Source organism: Silene latifolia, chromosome 11 (genome assembly GCF_048544455.1).
Source record: "Silene latifolia isolate original U9 population chromosome 11, ASM4854445v1, whole genome shotgun sequence".
Taxonomy (NCBI): domain Eukaryota; kingdom Viridiplantae; phylum Streptophyta; class Magnoliopsida; order Caryophyllales; family Caryophyllaceae; genus Silene; species Silene latifolia.
This window is the reverse complement of record NC_133536.1, coordinates 147,746,411-147,756,504: the sequence shown is the minus strand read 5'-3', so window position 1 is coordinate 147,756,504 and position 10,094 is coordinate 147,746,411. Positions and strand designations below refer to the sequence as shown.

Genomic DNA, 10,094 nt, shown 5'->3' with positions numbered 1-10,094 from the left:
AGGCATCCTTTAACATACTTCTGGGAAGACCCTGGATTCACGCTTCCAAAGCGCTAACATCCACACTCCACCAGAAAATCAAAATCCCACTAAATGGTAAGGTGGTGACGATCACTTCGTCGCCCATCAAGGCAGTAATCGAAAAGAAATCAAGCAATCAAGTCCTTATGGATCCAGTACATGAACTTGGGGGCTTCCATATCATAAATGTCATAGAAAGTGAGTTGGCACCCTTATACTTCAATCCCTACTCTAACTTAGTGGTCAACCACATATTCAAAACCCAGGGATACTTCCCAGGAATGCCTTTGAATCCTATCCGAAGAAACACCTTTGCACCCTACAAAGAGGGTAACTCACAAAGAATGCCCCTTGGACTAGGATACAAACCCACTAAAGAGGAAGTTCTCGAGATGCTCGCTCAAGTTCAAAACCATAAGAACGTGGGAATCCAAATGCGACCCTACCTCCCTACCCTAAATGGATACTTTGTTAGGGAAGGAAGTCAAGATATCTTTCACGGGTTTCCTGAGCCTTGGCACTATCTCGAAAGGAAGCTAGCCGGAATCGAGATCTTTCACGACTGCTACTTCATTCCTACAGAAACGATTCCTACCGTCAAGACTCGTCAAGCACCTTGCCTAGACGAACAAGCCGTGAGTCTACTATTTGGAGAAAATCGATTTGTTAGAGCCGCGCAGGATGAGATCATTACCATGATACTTCAAGACGATCACTTCAACCCTACCACGTTAATCACAGAAACCGACACCAATCAGCAGAAAGGATGGAGAAAATCGATCAAGTGGACAAACAATCAAGGAAGACTTTTCAAGCTCACCACTGGAGAAGGAAAGATGTTCAAAGGAGAAACAGAAGACGATGAATTCGAGTCAGAGTCAGAGTCTGTGACACCCTTAAAAATTAGCGTTATTTAAATACTTAATTGCGTAAATTCTACGGAAAAACTGGTAGGATATGTTTGTAAATGGTTCAACTAGATCAAATCCTGCAATTTCAAAAAAAAAATTCTTCCTAAACCATTCACAACCAATCCAACATTCCCAATAGACGGGTGCCAAAACCTGCAATTGCTACAATCTAACTTACTTAACACCTCTAAAGGTAAGAAAATACATAATGATACAACCCAAAATGGAAAAGGGAGACATATGTCCCTTCAAATTATATACAAACCAAAAGTTAAAAGGTTATATACATAACCAAAAGATAAAAGGTTTCTACAAAAGAAAACCAAACTAGGTCCAAGGTTCCTTGCTCACTAGCTCGTCTGTGACCCCAACTAAGCATCAACAACCTGTCAATCGCATTTTATACAAACACGAAAGCCACAATTCAGTGGGGAGTAACTTCGAGTCCTCCCAGCCACGAATCGTCAAAATTAATGTAACATGTAGTAAAACATGTAAACAATATGATAATCAATGTAATTATCAAGTAAATCTAACCTATGACCCCTAAACTGACCAAACTAACTATCATGTGAATCATATAATACAAATAGTAATCCAAACTTTATCAACTGTAACCGGCTTACATCTCACCTATTACAGTTCATAAAATCACCATACAAGAAAGGGCAATATATCAAAGACAGGCATAAGTTCTTAGCACGGTCAATAGTCACTTTGTAACTCGAGTCTATACCACGAGGTAGGGAAGGTAATCGAACCGGTATCTTGGCTCAGCGGTTAATATTAATAAAACATGGCCAAGAGACAACACAACCCTAGCCTAAAATCTGCGCAGACCTAGACATGCGGATACACACCACCGCACCCAAGACCCACAACTTTTTTTAAAACAAGTGAAGTGAGTACCCTAAGGAGTCCACCAAAGGGTTGGCTAGTACTTAAGCTGACCACTTACTATCAAAATAAGTAACTGAGGTCATGCCCCAACTTGGATAAACATCCACTAGTCAAGAACACAAAGGCTATCAAGCAGTGAACATATACTCGTCAAAGACTATAAAGACCAATCTATGATGAAGGCCGAAGTACTCACCTAGGACCTAGTCCCGCCTAGTCCCACTTGAATACTTTAGCCCTCACCACACAAGACTCACCACACAAGTCAAGTAAGACACCCACTTAACCATAAGAAGGCAAAAAGTCCTACTTACCAATATAAATTCTAACATTCTATCATGTGAAAGGCTATATAAATGTCTATTCAAATGAGATAAATCCAAAGTGTCCTCAATAAGAATTCAATACTAACTTCCAATTCTAGCAATTTTAACAATATTAAAGGCTTTAGGGGAATCTAGGGCCATTACTACAAAATAAGAAGCTATTTAAATTCAACTAACTAAATAAGAAGCTATTTAAATTCAACTAATTACACATGTGAAATTGAGATATAATAAATGGCCTAAAACAAGAAAAAGGCCGATTATCTAATTCATTCAACCGAATTTTTACCCGCAACTGACCTGCGCGACAGTACGGGTCAAATTGCGGGCGACCAATCACTCAATTAACCGACATCGCATCGATCAAAGGGACTAAGGCTCGGTTTTTCGGCAAGACAATCAAGCAAAACATTACAATTATCGCTATAAAATTTCATTTTGAGCCTATTAATTACAATTTCATTTTGTAAACTATCCTAACATGTGATAACTATTAATATAAGCACAATTTTACCATTAACATAATTTTTATTACTTATATGATTCAATTCCTAAAGTGTACTCATACTAACTATGTCATTAATAAACCTTAAATGACAAATTTTGCATGAAAAACCGCGAAACAAGCAACGGACCGACTCGGGCCAACCGTGGGCTAGCCGTGGGCCTGCCACGGGCCTGCCGGCCTGCTGCCCGTCCCCCTACACCACCATTTTTCTCCATTTTTATTTAGTAAAAGACCGTCTGAACATTAATTAATCGTTCCCAATTCAACTTTGTTAATTTAAACTAACAAAAGGCATAATTTAAGCATACATGCAACAAATTTTAACATGTGAAAACTACTACTCAAACAAAAATTCACCACAAACATACAAAAATCAAAAACATGTGACGATCTTTCGTCGAGTAACTCGAAATATGTTACCTTAAGCTAGAAAAAGAGCAATTAGCACCTCAAAAACCCAAACCCTAACAACAACTATCCGCTTTCTTCGACAATATACGAGTCCCCAAACTCGTCTTCCAAATCTTCACCTAATTAAACAATAAAAACACAATAATTAAGCCTAAAAACCGAATTTACCGAAATTTCATCTTAAAACAACTTCAAGAAAATTAAAATTAAAACATACTAGGTTGTAGATCTCGTCGAGGGGATTAGGAAAGGTAAATTTCGTGAAAATCCGATAAGAAACGAAGAAATTATGGCCAAAATAGCTTGATTTTTGTTGAAAATGGTGCTTTGGTTTGTTTTGGAAGGTTGAGGACGTTGAACACCAGAAAAATCAGAAAAAAAGAATGAAAGGGGGAGGGGAGCCGTGTAAGGGAGAAAGGAAAGGAAGGAGTCGAGTTCGAGTCGGGATTTTTCGAGTCGGTTTTGACTCGGTTCGATAATAATTAAAACCGTAAGTCAAATGCAAATTCCGACAAGACCAAAGTTTTTAAACACGAGATTACAAGAAAATTGAGTATTCATACGACCCATTTCCAAATTCGTTTACCCAACGTTCAAAAGAATTGTTATTTTCCCCCCGATACGCCCTTATTTCGAAATAAAAAGTTTTACACGGTTTAAACTATTTTTAAACATTTCAAAACTATCAAAATAAATACTTTTCTTCAAAATATAATAAAATTATATTTCTTTGAATTATTTTTACTTTAAATACATTAATGTCAAATCTTACTTGATTAATTAATTATTTTCGAAATATATTAACGGTCCGAAACTACGGGGCGTTACAATCACCCCTCCTTTTAAAAAGTTTCGTCCTCGAAACTCAGAAGGAGAAATGATAGTTATAAGAAAATATAGGTATCTTTTCAATGAAACGGTGATACTCTTGTTGATCAGACAAGAACATCCACATTCATATCAAGATATAAAAAATATTTCTACACCAATAAATGAGAAAACTCATTATTGGGACGTCTCCAACAACGAGATTTAACACTCATTAATGTTAAAACCATTAAAAATCATAAAAGCATTTTCAAAATTTTAGTTTAAAGTTCTATAATAAGAATAATAATCAAAGGAGCTGTATGAATTTCATGAGGTAAGAATTGAAGTCGAACCTAAATGGGTGTCAAAGACGGAGTTTCATAGGTTACCAACATCAAACTTATGAGAGGAGTATGATGAAGTAAGGAAAAGAGGTATGAGCAGTAACGCTCATGATCAAGGAAGAAGGAAAATCAGACAACAAGGAAATGCCAAACACTTTTATCACAAACTACAACAACACCCAAAACGGTTCCAAATCCTCAAACATTCAGAAACAACTTCCACAAGCCTAAGGTCATAGCTTCCAACAAAGCTATATTCATATCCGACTAGTGTCAACTATGGTTTCCTCAAAAAGTAAACCTTCATTCAAGAATCCCAATACCAAGCTATAAACTCCAAGAGAAAGTTCCTCAAATATTCCACAAGATTCTCATTTCAAAACAAGGTAGTAACATACCAACCCCAAACTCTGAAAAATCAATAGGATCTCAAGTTTTCTATCCTTTTGCTTACTAAGGATTGCCGAAAGCGGATCTACACTCAGCTACAACATCATCCCATCATCTCAAGGAATATTCTTTCAAATTTGACATCCTAAAACTTACTTACCATCAAATTCCCAAGGAACAAGGTCTTAATTGTAACAACACTTATCTCCTCAAAGTTCCTAAAACCATAAGTGAAACTATGTTCTTTAACCCAACAATTGGTGTCAACCAAACCATTACCCTTTCTAGTTACCAAAACAAGTGCTAAGACTTCCCAACAATGTAGCTTACTCTCACTCTCATAACATACTTCAAGTAGTAATCAATATCACCCACTAAAACCAACAAATAATCCCACATTTAACATTTCCCACACGATAATATATACATTATCAAACCCTCATATCCAAAGTGATTATGGAAGCCCAACCCAAACTCGGCTACTTAGTCAAACTTATATCCTCAAATCACATCTCACAAACTCTGTAAACATGGTCAACAGGGTACCAACTATACTAAGGAGGTAAGGAGTGATAACGGAATAGAGAAACATAGAAACATTTCGAAGGGTGCATGCATCGACAAGTTAGGAAACTAAGGAGTCGACCGTAAAGATAACGGTTGACAAAAATAAGAGGTATTCGAGTTAAGAAGATATCTCGGGCAAGAAGAAGATACGTAAAATTTGGCATAAAGACAAGGTTCAACGATCGTTAAAGAGAAGGAAAGGAGAATAGAAGCGGCACGATGAAAGGGTTCCCGCTTACCGAACACTCATCAAAGCATATGATCGATATGATAAGGTTACATCACTAAGGTGCTCAACAAAGCCCCAAAAGTCTACCAAATTATAAGACTAACAAGGATTCCACAATGGTAGGTATTCCTCAACTCAATTGGTTCTAAGAGCCAAAATCAATTCACCACACAAATTCATTTGTTACCACCCATGTCCCAAAGTATCTTCTTTACAATTCTCGTCCTTGAACTTCACTTACTATGTCATCCCCAAGTATATCATCTCACCACTTAATACTTCTAGTCTCCGATACCATAAATTGGAATCACATCCTTGAACTCACGAACTACATCGAACAACATTCCACCATAATTCCCAAATCCAGATATGATTACTAAGGTCAACCACGTGTTCTCAAATTTCGAAAGGTCACCAAGGGCTACTCTATACTAGATTTGGTCAACTTAAAAGGTTTAACAAACTAATTAATCCCAAAGTACAATACCAATCCATTAAGCAACATCAATGTCCTATTGTATTCCTTTCAAGGCCTACAAGGATTAGGGCTAACTATCATACCTTTAATTCTCCACAAGAAATATCGAGACTCTCAAATGAAGTAGCTTAGGTTCATTCCATCTTATGTGCTAAGGTAGTACCCATGCTCAATCATCTATAACAAACAAGCTCTCATTAGTCATAAATCCCAAGGTGTTTCTCAACTCACTAGGCTCCCATATCAAACACAACTAACAAGACTAACCAAAGGATCCCAAGTTATATTCTCCTATACAACTCAAACCTTAAACAATCAATTTCTCAACTCGTCCACGCCCTCCAATGATACATTCACTCACCCCAACGTACGAGGCCCAGTTAAAAACATTCTCTCAAAACCGGGTTCTCTTGACCGAGGGCACTATCCAGCGGAATAAAAGGAAGGTGTCCTCAAGGACCCTCATTAAAACAAGAAAACGAACCAAGGATGAATCGGGAGAAAGAATAGAAGAATAGTTACCTAGGCGAGCGAAGAGGAATTAGAAAGACGAATAGGCAACGAGACTGAAATAAAGGATAAAGAGGCACCAAAAGAAAAACAAAAGAAGTTTTAGGGAGAAATGGGAAGGAGGAAGAGAAGGAGCTTGTTGATTCTGCTGATTTTGTTGGTTTTGGAGAATTTGAGTAAGAACTATTAAGATAGCATCATCAATTCTTCTTGGCGGAGCCATCTTACAAAAGAGAAAATTAATTAGTACCTAACAATTAGCAATCACAAACAGACTACCACATAAAATCCTAATTCTACCCATCCTACCCTTCTCTCAAGTTTATTATTTAAAGGTCAAGTGATTCTAAGTGGGGTGCACAAACGTGCGTCGGGAGCAATAGGCTCTGATACCAACTGTGACACCCTTAAAAATTAGCGTTATTTAAATACTTAAATGCGTAAATTCTACGGAAAAACTGGTAGGATATGTTTGTAAATGGTTCAACTAGATCAAATCCTGCAATTTCAAAAAAAAATTTCTTCCTAAACCATTCACAACCAATCCAACATTCCCAATAGACGGGTGCCAAAACCTGCAATTGCTACAATCTAACTTACTTAACACCTCTAAAGGTAAGAAAATACATAATGATACAACCCAAAATGGAAAAGGGAGACATATGTCCCTTCAAATTATATACAAACCAAAAGTTAAAAGGTTATATACATAACCAAAAGATAAAAGGTTTCTACAAAAGAAAACCAAACTAGGTCCAAGGTTCCTTGCTCACTAGCTCGTCTGTGACCCCAACTAAGCATCAACAACCTGTCAATCGCATTTTATACAAACACGAAAGCCACAATTCAGTGGGGAGTAACTTCGAGTCCTCCCAGCCACGAATCGTCAAAATTAATGTAACATGTAGTAAAACATGTAAACAATATGATAATCAATGTAATTATCAAGTAAATCTAACCTATGACCCCTAAACTGACCAAACTAACTATCATGTGAATCATATAATACAAATAGTAATCCAAACTTTATCAACTGTAACCGGCTTACATCTCACCTATTACAGTTCATAAAATCACCATACAAGAAAGGGCAATATATCAAAGACAGGCATAAGTTCTTAGCACGGTCAATAGTCACTTTGTAACTCGAGTCTATACCACGAGGTAGGGAAGGTAATCGAACCGGTATCTTGGCTCAGCGGTTAATATTAATAAAACATGGCCAAGAGACAACACAACCCTAGCCTAAAATCTGCGCAGACCTAGACATGCGGATACACACCACCGCACCCAAGACCCACAACTTTTTTTAAAACAAGTGAAGTGAGTACCCTAAGGAGTCCACCAAAGGGTTGGCTAGTACTTAAGCTGACCACTTACTATCAAAATAAGTAACTGAGGTCATGCCCCAACTTGGATAAACATCCACTAGTCGGGAACACAAGGCTATCAAGCGGTGAACATATACTCGTCAAAGACTATAAAGACCTATCTATGATGAAGGCCGAAGTACTCACCTAGGACCTAGTCCCACTAGTCCCACTTGAATACTTTAGCCCTCACCACACAAGACTCACCACACAAGTCAAGTAAGACACCCACTTAACCATAAGAAGGCAAAAAGTCCTACTTACCAATATAAATTCTAACATTCTATCATGTAAAAGGCTATATAAATGTCTATTCAGCAGATAAATCCAACAGTGTCCTCAATAAGAATTCAATACTAACTTCCAATTCTAGCAATTTTAACAATATTAAAGGCTTTAGGGGAATCTAGGGCCATTACTACAAAATAAGAAGCTATTTAAATTCAACTAACTAAATAAGAAGCTATTTAAATTCAACTAATTACACATGTGAAATTGAGATATAATAAATGGCCTAAAACAAGAAAAAGGCCGATTATCTAATTCATTCAACCGAATTTTTACCCGCAACGACCACCTGCGACAGTGCGGGTCAAATTGGTGACCAATCACTCAATTAACCGACATCGCATCATCAAAGGGACTAAGGCTCGGTTTTGAAGCACAATCAAGCAAAACATTACAATTATCGCTATAAAATTTCATTTTGAGCCTATTAATTACAATTTCATTTTGTAAACTATCCTAACATGTGATAACTATTAATATAAGCACAATTTTACCATTAGCATAATTTTTATTACTTATATGATTCAATTCCTAAAGTGTACTCATACTAACTATGTCATTAATAAACCTTAAATGACAAATTTTGCATGAAAAACCGCGAAACAAGCAACGGACCGACTAAGGCCAACCGTGGGCTAGCCGTGGGCTGCCACGGCCTGACCTCTTTGCCCGTCCCCTACACCACCATTTTTCTCCATTTTTATTTAGTAAAAGACCGTCTGAACATTAATTAATCGTTCCCAATTCAACTTTGTTAATTTAAACTAACAAAAGGCATAATTTAAGCATACATGCAACAAATTTTAACATGTGAAAACTACTACTCAAACAAAAATTCACCAAACATACAAAAATCAAAAACATGTGACGATCTTTCGTCGAGTAACTCGAAATATGTTACCTTAAGCTAGAAAAAGAGCAATTAGCACCTCAAAACCCAAACCCTAACAACAACTATCCGCTTTCTTCGACAATATACGAGTCCCCAAACTCGTCTTCCAAATCTTCACCTAATTAAACAATAAAAACACAATAATTAAGCCTAAAAACCGAATTTACCGAAATTTCATCTTAAAACAACTTCAAGAAAATTAAAATTAAAACATACTAGGTTGTAGATCTCGTCGAGGGGATTCCGGAAAGGTAAATTTCGTGAAAATCCGATAAGAAACGAAGAAATTATGGCCAAAATAGCTTGATTTTTGTTGAAAATGGTGCTTTGGTTTGTTTTGGAAGGTTGAGGACGTTGAACACCAGAAAAATCAGAAAAAAAATGAAAGGGGAGGGGAGCCGTGTAAGGGAGAAAGGAAAGGAAGGAGTCGAGTTCGAGTCGGGATTTTTCGAGTCGGTTTTGACTCGGTTCGATAATAATTAAAACCGTAAGTCAAATGCAAATTCCGACAAGACCAAAGTTTTTAAACACGAGATTACAAGAAAATTGAGTATTCATACGACCCATTTCCAAATTCGTTTACCCAACGTTCAAAAGAATTGTTATTTTCCCCCCGATACGCCCTTATTTCGAAATAAAAAGTTTTACACGGTTTAAACTATTTTTAAACATTTCAAAACTATCAAAATAAATACTTTTCTTCAAAATATAATAAAATTATATTTCTTTGAATTATTTTTACTTTAAATACATTAATGTCAAATCTTACTTGATTAATTAATTATTTTCGAAATATATTAACGGTCCGAAATTACGGGGCGTTACAGAGTCGGAGTCAGAGTCGGAGTCTAGAGAAGTTCCTAGAGAGTCTCCTTCTGTCGTCATTCCCACTCCCCTCGTTTCTCCTAGCTTAGTGTCAAATAGGAACAATAGTTCAGGAAATGTCCCAACCGCTGTCCCTTTACCGCCACTGACTACAGATCAGATGGCTTCTTTGTTTCAACTTTTCTCAAACCTTAATATGAATAAATCAGGTTCTGCTTACTCTTCGTGTTATCTTGAATGCAATTCTGTTTACGATGATAATGAGAATGACCCAGACCCAGACTCAATCTAAATACCTCCCTACATAGCTAAAG

The 10,094-nt window shown here is 36.9% G+C and overlaps 2 long non-coding RNA genes across 2 annotated transcripts; both read right to left on the bottom strand.

The window, feature by feature from the left end:
• Positions 1-1,156: 1,156 nt before the first annotated feature.
• On the bottom strand, positions 1,157-3,320 carry LOC141615124 (uncharacterized). The gene is made up of 3 exons (XR_012529639.1): positions 3,295-3,320; positions 3,087-3,196; positions 1,157-1,318 (listed from the first exon to the last, which is right to left on the bottom strand). It is a non-coding gene; the product is annotated as an uncharacterized LOC141615124 (long non-coding RNA).
• A 3,731-nt stretch (positions 3,321-7,051) lies between these two features.
• LOC141615123 (uncharacterized) lies at positions 7,052-9,328 on the bottom strand. The gene is made up of 3 exons (XR_012529638.1): positions 9,172-9,328; positions 8,965-9,073; positions 7,052-7,213 (listed from the first exon to the last, which is right to left on the bottom strand). It is a non-coding gene; the product is annotated as an uncharacterized LOC141615123 (long non-coding RNA).
• Positions 9,329-10,094: the final 766 nt, after the last annotated feature.